Source organism: Acomys minous (genome assembly GCF_964271855.1).
Source record: "Acomys minous genome assembly, chromosome: 1".
NCBI lineage: Eukaryota > Metazoa > Chordata > Mammalia > Rodentia > Muridae > Acomys > Acomys minous.
The window spans coordinates 61,742,116-61,752,674 of record NC_140483.1 but is presented as its reverse complement, the minus strand read 5'-3'; the positions used below and the strand labels follow the sequence as shown (position 1 = coordinate 61,752,674).

Genomic DNA, 10,559 nt, shown 5'->3' with positions numbered 1-10,559 from the left:
TCAAAACATTCAGCTATTGGCCCTCCGTGTCTATGGGTTCTGCACCTGTGCACCAGCTCACCACAGGTGACAGTAGATATTTAAACCTGCATAGGTCTCTGGCCCTTTCCCTCCCTCCCTCCATCACTGTGTGTGTGTGTGTGTGTGTGTGTGTGTGTCTGTCTGTCTGTCTGTCTGTCTGTCTGTCTGTGTCTCTGTGTCTCTGTGTATCTCTGTGTCTGTGTGTATGTGTCTGTGTGTCTGTATGTGTGTATATCTGTGTATGTGTGTCTGTGTCTGTGTGTGTGTATGTCTGTGTGTGTGTATGTCTGTGTGTGTGTCTGTGTCTGTGTGTGTGTATGTCTGTGTGTGTGTATGTCTGTGTGTGTGTGTCTGTGTGTATGTGTCTGTATGTCTGTGTGTGTATTTGTCTGTGAGTCTGTATGTGTGTATGTGTCTTTGTGTCTGTGTCTGTGTGTTTGTGCATCTGTGTCTGTCTGTGTGTCTGTGTCTGTGTCTATGTGTGTATTTGTCTGTGAGTCTGTGTGTGTGTGTCTGTGTCTGTATGTGTGTGTGTGTGTGTGTGTGTGTGTGTGTGTGTTTGTGCGTCTGTGTCTGTCTGGGTGTCTGTGTCTATGTGTATGTGTCTGTGTCTGTGTCTGTGTGTCTGTGTCTCTGTATATGTGTCTGTGTGTCTCTGTATGTCTGTATGTCTGTGTGTCTGTATGTGTGTGTCTGTGTATTTGTCTGTGTGTGTGTCTGTGTGTGTGTGTCTGTATGTGTGTGTCTGTGTGTGTATTTGTCTGTGTGTGTGTGTGTCTGTGTGTGTCTGTGTCTGTGTGTGTGTGTCTGTGTATATTTGTCTCTGTGTGTGTGTCTGTGTCTGTGTGTCTATGTGTGTTAGTGTGTGTGTCTGTGTGTATGTGTCTGTGTGTTTGTGTGTCTGTCTGTGTTTGTGTGTGTGTAGGCCAAAGGACAACCTCACCTGCTATTCCTCAGACATTATCTACCTTTATTTTTTCTTTTCTAACAGGGGCTTTCACCGGCATGGAGCTCTCCATGTAGACGTCACTGGATCCACCTGTCTCCCTCTCCAGTGTGTGCCACCTAGACAGCGTTTGAAATACTGGTTCTGGGGATAGAATTGAGGCTCCTATGCTTACAAAGGAAGCAGGCTGAGTTATCTCCCTAGGCCAGAGAATGTTTTCTCCTCATTAGTCCTGAACACTACAGTGTAACCACCATTTAAGTAACGTTTAAGTTGATTGTGAGTGTGGTGGTTAGTTTTCAACCTAACGCAACCTCAAAGCACCTGGGAAGAGTCTCAGTAGAACACTGTCTAGGTCAGTGGGTCCCAGCTAGGTGTGGGTCATGACACCTTTGGGGGTCACATGTCAGCTGTCCTGCATATCATATATTTATATTATGATTCATAACAGTAGCAAAACTACGGTTATGAAGTAACAACAAGATAATTTTATGGTTGGGGTCATCACAACATGAGGACCTGCGTCAGAGTCAGTATTAGGAAGGTTGAGAACCACAGGTCTGGATCATGTTGGCCTGTGGGCATGTCTGTGGAGATTACCATAGTTATTCATTACTATGGAAAGGCCGAGCCCAGGATAAGTGCCACCATTCCTTAGTTTGGAATCCTGAGCTGTGCAAGAGTGGACAAAGAGCCACAGCAGGGACACCAGGATTCATTCCATCTCACTTTTACTGTGGCTGTAACGAGCTGTTTCAAAGTTCCGCTGCCTTCAGTTCTCCACAACAAAGGACTAGGACCCGGAATTGTGAGCTGAAAGCAGTTCTTCCTCCCCTGTGTTGCTTTTCTTGGGAAACAAGTTTTTAACTTCTGTCACAGCAACAGAAATGAAGCCAAGACAGTGAACAGCCTAGTGATGATTTAAAGTATACAGGGAGAGCGCACGAGTTGCATGTGAACACGTCAGTCTATACAAGAGATTTTGATGTGTGTGTAAGAGCCCTGGAACCAGTCCCCCTCATGCAGCACAGGGCAAGTGTGCTTGAAGATATCAAAAAAGGGCGCTGTAGAGATGGCTCAGAGGTTAAAGGCGCTTGCTACCAAGCCTGACAACCTCAGCCTCATCCCCAGACCCCGCACAGTAAAAGGAGAAAACCAACTCCCTAAAGTTGTCCTCTGACTTATTTACACACACACACACACACACACACACACACACACACACACACACACAAATACATACATACATACCTAAGTAAATATATAAATAAATAAGGAAAAAGACATACAAAATGTCATTTTTTGACCCAAGATGTATTGGCTACTTTTCTCCCACTGTGATAAAGCACCATATTGAAAACAACTTATGGAAGAAAGAGTTTATGTGGCATCATGGTTCTAGGGTGTTAAGAGTCTATGATAGTGGGGACAAGAGGCTAACAGGCAGCAAGCACGGAAGCTCATCAGGCAGACAGGCACGACATCCTCTGTGGCAGACAGGCACGAAGTAGAGAGAGAAAAGAACTGGAAGTGGAGGAGGCTTTCTCACTCTCGCGTCCACCACCGGTGATGTGCTTCTTATAATGAGGCCACACCCCCTAAACCTCCCCCAAACAGCACCATTCAACTGGCAACCAAGTATTCAAATGTCCCAGACTATGGGGGACATTTCTCATTCAAACTACCACACAGTCTTACTATATAGCCCTGGCTGCCCTGGAATGCTCTACTTAGACCAGGCTGGCCTCAAACATAGAGATCTGCCTGCCTCGCTGGGCGGTGGTGGCGCACGCCTTTAATCCCAGCACTCAGGAGGCAGTGGGGTGGCAGGCAGATCTCTCTAAGTTCAAGGCCAGCCTGGTCTGCAAAGTGAGTCCAGGATAGCCAAGGCTACACAGAGAAACCTTGTCTCAGAAAAAAAGAAAGAGAGAGAGAGAGAGAGAGAGAGAGAGAGAGAGAGAGAGAGAGAAGAAAGAAAGACATCTGCCTGCCTCTACCTCCTGAGTGCTGGGGTTAAAGACATGTGCCACCACACCTGCCTACCCCATCCCCCCAGAAAAGAATGTTTAAATGTCATGTCTGCTCTCAAGGGATGTTCAACCTAACCAGTGTGTTACATTCCTACGTTGCCAGCCTTTGCTGTTCACCCTTTTGAGGAGCGGACTTCAATTAAGCTACACCTAGCCTAGAAAGGCCATCACATCCTGGCTGGCCAATGCGTTAGCTATTTTTCTTATCAGAACGACTTAAGGGAAAAGAGATTTACTTCAGCTACCAGTTCAAAGGAGATGGCTCACCATGGTAGTGAAGGCATGAGGCTAAAGAGGTCCAGTCGGTGGTAGTAGCGCTTATGGAATGCTTGTTGGTGCTCCTGTGGTAAACAAGAGGCAGACAGCCTAGCTAGAAGCAGAAGTAGTTATCACTCCAAAGACAGGCCTAATAGCCCATGTCTACCAGCTAACGCTCATGTCACAAAGATTCCATAATCTCTTAGAACATTGCCACAAGCTGGGACCAAGTATTTAAACATGAGATCAGCTGTGTCTACTTCCTGTGGTCCATCAGGAGTGGCCCTGTGGACTGTTGGCATTCTCTCCTAGAAGTGGAGTAAGGAGGGTCGCTGGACTCTCCTTTGAGTATCAGGCCACTCCTCCCAGCAGCCATTTCTGTACTTGATTATCAGGCCACTCCTCCCAGCAGCCATTTCTGTACTCGAGTATCAGGCCACTCCTCCCAGCAACCATTTCTGTACTCGAGTATCAGGCCACTCCTCCCAGCAGCCATTTCTGTACTTGAGTATCAGGCCACTCTTCCCAGCAGCCATTTCTGTGTAATTTTGCTCTAATTACAGGCTTTGCTCTTGGGAACTAGGGGAAGTGCTAGAGTGTGGGGCTGGGAAGGACCAGGGGTGTGGAGCTCCATCTGTGAAACTAAGGGGAAGCCATCGCCTGTGACGAAGACCTTCCAGTGTGCTTAGTTGGGGTTTTTCATGCTCCTTGGTACGATAGGCCCTCACCTATGTTCTGTAAGTAAGCCCAGTAAACCCATTGGTTCCCCCAGGGTGGACTACGGTAAAATTATATATTGTTTATCATTAGGACTTTAGGTGGCGGGAGTAAATGTTCACATCTCCCCCAAGGGAAGGAATTTGAACAACAAATGCATAATAATTCACAATGATTAACAGAGTTGCTTGGATAGTAACCCCTGCATAGAAATTTCAATTCAATTTAATAAAAACAAATGTAGAAATAAACACAAATGCTTCTGCAAAGTAAGTATTGTAGAGAGATAGTGCTTCAAACCAGGAGGGAGAAGCAAATCCCTCAATGTATAGTGTTGGGACAACAAAGTTGTGCCTGGGGGAAACTGACTCCTGCATGTGACCTCCGTGCCCAATAAATTCTAGATAAATCCAGACTCGAGTATAAAGAGTCAAGATATTAAAAGTTGAACAACTTCTGACAGAAGATGAGAACGTATAATACAGAAACACCTGCTAAAGGAAGCAGACGTGTTTGGCTTGATAAAATAGTTTCTGCACAGTATCAGATATTATAGGAAAAGAAAAAAAGACAGATTCCAGGGTGGAGAAATACAGCTGTTGGATGATTGACACTCTTATTATGGGGAATGCTTCTATTTTATTTTAGTTTATTGTGGTTATTTTTTATTAAATTAAATTTATTTTAAAATTTCATATATATATGTGCCTTATTTACATCATTTCTTCCCTCCCTTTCCTCCATACAACCCCTCTCATTTCCCCTTGAATCAATATGTGTGTGTGTGTTATTTGTATGTATATGTGTGTATGTTTTTAAGGCTAGCCACGTTGTATTCGATAAGCAATTAGGAGGCTCATTTCTTGGGAAGACTAGTGCTCCCTCTCTCTGCAGTCACCTAGGGGTGGGGCCCTAAGAGATTTCCCACATCCACATTAAAATGCCAAGTAGTGTTGTTATGGCTCAGGTCGTGTTTAGGCAGACATACTGTTGAGGTTTCATGCATATAGCTGCCTGCCATATACAGAAGACACATTCTGGAAGCAGATGTCCTGGAACTCTACCTCGTACACTCTTTTTGGCCCCTCTTCTGAGATGACCTGTGTGTCACGGGTTATGTTGTTGACATATCAGCAAGGGCTGGGCACCTCATGGTCTAAGTTAATTTTAAGATGAGGACAAGGACCTGGCCTCGTCATCCATGTCTGTAATCCTAGCACTTAGAAGAATGAATCTTGAAGACCAAGAGTTCAAGGCCAGATTGGTCTAAACTGTACAAGAAGAAAAGAGGGAGGAAGACATAAGTGGGGAATAAAAACAGAAAGGGGAAGAAGAAGAAGAAGAAGAAGAGGAGGAGGAGGAGGAGGAAGAAGAAGAGCAGGAGGAAGAAGAAGAAGAAAGGAGGAAGAAGAAGAAAAGAGGAGGAAAAAGAAAAGAGGAGGAAGAGCAGGAGGGGGTTAAAAACGTTAATGATCAAGCTTTAGTAAGTGGATGAGAGAACAGACTTGTACAGGAAAAGATCAACAGAAAGAATCAATACCAAATATGGTTAGCTGTGGTATCTCCTGCCTGTGACCTCTGGCACTCAGGAAGCTAAGGCAGGAGGATTATCATGACTTCAACAGCATCCAGGGCTATATAGTGAGAGTCTATCTCAAGTAAAGAAAACTAAATAGATAAAAATAATAATAATAATCTATACTCTCAGTTGTCACAAAGAATCCCATTTAACCCTTTGGCACACTTTCTTTCAGCCTGATTTAGCTTTCCTAGTTTAATCAGGATATGAGAAGGAGGTGGTGGCCCCTCAGAGGCTGGCCAGGGGATGGAGGAGAAGGGTGCGGATCATTCTCCACTCCCTCCCAAGTGCAGGCATCCTTTTTCCCAGAGATGCTGTTCTACATAAGGACAGCCCGCGCCTGGCCCTGGGCCAGTGACCACTTGACTCTGCTGAATCAGGAGCAGACAAGGGAGCTGGGCTGACTACACTCTGCACCTGGTATATAAATAGTTAATGAGATGTACTCTATAGAGTGCTTGTTGAGCATGTGAGGGGCCTTGAGTTTGATCCTTAGCACCAGACACACACACACACACACACACACACACACACACACACACACGAAGCTAAATACATATATACACACTTGAGTGTACATACACAGTTGCATGCACACAAGACATAAACATAGGGACAAACATATACACAAGTGTACACATCCATACAATCACACACATGTGCTTTCACATCCACACATGCCTACATGGACACACATGGACATACCTGGGTGCATATACATGGGCATATGTGTGTGTATGTATGTGTATATATATATATGCACATATATCCTCACAGTAGCTACTGAGTCCTTGGAACCAGTGTGGCTGCCTCCTGAATCACAGCCTCACTGCTGGTTTCACCTGCCTTACTTGGGGTAAAGGAGCGCTGTTGCCTTGCGCGCTGGAAGCTGTGAGGAAACACTATTCTGCGGGTTTCCCATTGGAAAGAGAATATCATCTCAGACAAAGGATGGAGAAGGAGTAATCTCCGGAAATTCATTGTGTCTTTTCAGCGCATGGAGAAGGGAGCTGTCAGTCTTTCTATTTCTGACCAGGTTCAAGGCTGAGAACTCACAGTCTGGCTGCTTTTAGCCCAAACTTCTTTGTAAATGCCAACCCCAGAAAGAGAGTCTCCGGCAAGCGACTGTTCCCTAATGAAAAAGGGTCCCCACCCCTGCCACCTATTCTGCTGCCCCCTCCATCCTCTCAGCTGCTCCTGTCAAGACATGGGTAGCACTCTGGCATGGTCCCAGGTGCACCTCAGTCACCTCTTATCTCAGTGGCCTGTGGACACCTAGCCTGACTCCTTAAGAGCATGAAGGATGCCCTAGTGAAAACAGATGTCCGGGTAGCACCAGGGGCTCACATCCCATCAAGGCCAGGCTCTCCAGTTTCCACAGCTACAGAATGGTGTTAATTTTGATTGTCAAATTAATGAGCTCTAGAATCACCATGGAAACAAGCCTCTAGGCTTGTCTACTTGGGAGTTTCTAGACTGGACTCATTGAAGTGGGAAAATCAGCCCTTAACCGTGGGCAGCACCATCTCATATGCTAGGGACTAGACTAGGAAATAAGGAGACCGCTAGCCGAACACCAGCATTCAGCTCTCTCTGGTTCCTGGGTGCTGTGTGAGCAACTGCCTCATACTCCTGCAGCCATGGCTCCCCACCATGACGGACTGTGTCCCCCAAAACTGTGAGCCAATCCAAACCCTTTCTTCCTTATGTTGCCTTTGTGAGAAATGTTGTTCTATCAATAATGAAAATAATTAATATAGACACCCTCTGTCATTTTGGCGGAGCACATTAAAGGTGGCTGCAGTGTCCCTGTTATGTGACACAGTGACCACAGACTGTGTGTCCTCCCCTTTGTCAGGAGGGCCCATCTGGTAGGTGAGGGTGTGTTCTCTGTGTGTGCTCCCCTAGGGGACCTCAGAAGGTCATCTGCAACACATTTCTCTTTTTGGCATCTTCAGCAGCACTCCCGAAAAGGACACCACGTCACAACTGACATTCGCAGACCGCACAGAAATAGAAAGTGATGTGAGTGCAAAGACAAGAAGTCACCATTGAGGCACCTAAAAAAAAAATCGAGATGAAAATTACCTGTAGTGAGAAGTTTAATTTGAGGACTGTGTGAGTAGCTCTCCTTGAGGGGAAATGGAGACATTTCACAAAGCCATGCTCACAAAAAGGCAGGGTTGAGGGTGCCTGGGTTGGTCTGGGAACAGGAAGGGGAAGATTCATAAGAGACCTTTGTATTGGGACTCTGCTGGGTCCAGGCGTGGCCTCCATCAGGAAAGACTGGAACATGTATGTATGTCTTCCTGGGATCATCAGAGTCCCTCAGGGATGCATGGCAGCCTCGGGTCACCTCACAGGGCCTCCTGCGGACATGAGAGAACCAGGCATCAAGACGCTCATCCTTAGAAAACACTCAGGAAAACAGTGATGAAGAAAAATGAGCCCATTACACACAGATTCCAGGCCAGGCATGATAAGGTATGCCTGTTATCCCAGCACTGGAGAGACAGAGGCAGGAGAAAAGTGAGAGTTCAAGGGCAGCCTGGGCTACACAGCAAGACCTTGTCTCAAAACTAAAGAAAATGAAAATATAAATTGACATCCCGAAGATGCAGCTCCCACGTCAGAAGGAGCAAGCAGTGGTTTATATTCACAGATATATATATATATATATATATATATATATATATATATATATATATATATATATATATATATATAACTGAATATAAGTGACCACAGTTTGGGAACACAGATTTAGGATACCCCAATACCAAGCTCCTTCATATATATACATATAAAAAAAAACAGTCTCATTAAATTTCCTAGTAACAGAACAAAGAAAATCTTAAGTAAAGACATTTTCCAAGTACACTGGTGGAAATCTTGGGTCACTGCAAAGCAAGGGACCTCCACTACAGTCCTCAGACATTATCTGATGACATCACTAGTATCTGTATTGGTGGAAGCTAGGGTCTGCCTATGCATTCAGGGAGATTTGTCTAATAGTCCCAAGGGTAGGTATAAGGTCAGAAACAGAGGGAGGCAATCACTGGCTGTTGAGGGGCGTTAAAATACCCCAGCATGACTTGGCTCCAGATCTGCAAGATCCCAACTCTCTGTGATCACAGAAATTCTAATCAGTCGATTCAGCCTCTGAGGGTCTTTAAATGGGTGTGGCTCGTTGACAGGAATGTAAGCTCACACAAATCTCAAGTTTATTTCCACAAATATGTACTAAATGCCTGTGTAACTGGGGGCGGGGGCATTGAAGCCACCTCCTGACAGAACATGGTTCCCCTGAATGCTCAGAAATCCAGTTCCTTTAAAACCTGCCTCACACTCACGCACCAACAGAGATCTTACTCAGAGTCCGTCCTAGTGGTGCAGCTTATATCTGAGTGAGTAACGTGAACACGGGCCTGGGACGCAGTTCTAGTGAATAACCAGCAAGGAAATATGGGGGCAAGTGTGTGCAGGGAAAAGTGCATTAAACAAAGTTTCTGTGTGTAATGAGTATATGTGTGCCCCTGTGTGTCTGTATGTGTTCATGTGTGCCCGTGCGTGTGTGTGCCCGTGCGTGTGTGTGTGTGTGTGTGTGTGTGTGTGTGTGTGTGTGTGTGTGTGTGTTAGGTATACCAGAGGACTGCTTGCGGAGGTTCCAGGGATTGAACTCAGGTCCTAAGTCTTAGCAGCAATCACCTTTATCTGCTCATCCATCTTGCTGGTTTCAGAACTTTGTTCCTATAGCCTGGCCTATATGAGACCTTGCAAAGAAAAGAAGTTTATATTAGAAATACACTTTCCCATGAAATGTAGAACTGGCTGTTCTACAGGGCTTGATAAGTTTGCTGACAGATGTTCTAAGAGCATGTTACCACAATGGCTGCATTTAACACACTAAGAAAGCATTTCTCTTATACCTGAATCCAGCAAAAATCACTCTCACATCTACCTAAAACTAGAAATGGTCTCTTCCTTCTATGTTCCTGTCTCTATTCTTAGCACTTGTTCTTTCCTTTTCCACAGATGTTACCCCCAGAAATCTAAGGCCTTTTTTTTTGCTTCAAGCCTAGCCCGTGTTCACACGTACCCAGAAGTGTTGATGACACCAAAGACACAACAGACGCAAGAATCTCACGGACTTTAGAACATTAAGAAGCCGCGATCCCCACTTCATCTTCCATTATTAAATGCATAGAAATCACAAGGTGTGCACCCATGAGAACTTCTCAAATTAACAAACATCCAAGACAAACACCCTACTGGTGGGCTGACATTTAGGCTCCCAGGCAGAGCCAAACACCGATCCTAAAAGGCTGGCGAGCTGTGCGGTGCAGATGTTGTTTTTAACTCCTGTGCCGTGATCACCTCATCAGACTGGCGTTTCTTGACGTCGTGCCGAGAATGGGGGTGGGTGGGTGACATTGCTTACAATGTCACCCTTGACACTCATGAGTGCCCATCTGCACAACACTCACCTCTGCCACTCTCGTGATCTAGAGATCATTTTCCAAATCGAGTAACACACAAGGTGGTGCATATACAACAAACCCAGGGGTGGGCAAGGAGTATCTTCCTCGGCCACTCTACACTTTGCTCCGTTTTGTTTTGACATTCTCTCACTGAACCTGGAGGATGCACACATCATACATACATACATACATACATACATACATACATGCAAAGAGCACACAAGTGCCAGCTTACAGTACTAGACTACCAGATCTCAGTGATCTAAATTAAAGTACAGGTGGCCAAGGTTTCCATTGTGAGCCCCGGGGAAGAATCTAGTTTCTGTCTTTTGCATCTGGAAGAAGCTTCCGGTGGGGCTTGGCCCATGGTGACATTGAAGCCCCCATCCTGTACCCTCTCTCTGTCCTTCTGTCCTCGCACCTCCTCCAACCCTGATCCTCCTTCTTCTTTGGATCAGGGCTTTGGTGCTCTCCCTGGGCACACCTGGACAGTCCCGGGTGATTTCCTTCTTGGTACCCTTGATGAC

The 10,559-nt window shown here is 45.6% G+C and overlaps 1 long non-coding RNA gene across 1 annotated transcript in view; it reads right to left on the bottom strand.

The window, feature by feature from the left end:
- Positions 1-7,635: 7,635 nt before the first annotated feature.
- The window catches only part of LOC311604771, a 40,436-nt gene continuing 37,512 nt past the window's right edge, over positions 7,636-10,559 (bottom strand). Inside the window, exon 3 of the long non-coding RNA XR_014781660.1 lies at positions 7,636-7,920. This is a non-coding gene — a long non-coding RNA (uncharacterized lncRNA). The remainder of the gene's footprint in view (positions 7,921-10,559) is intronic.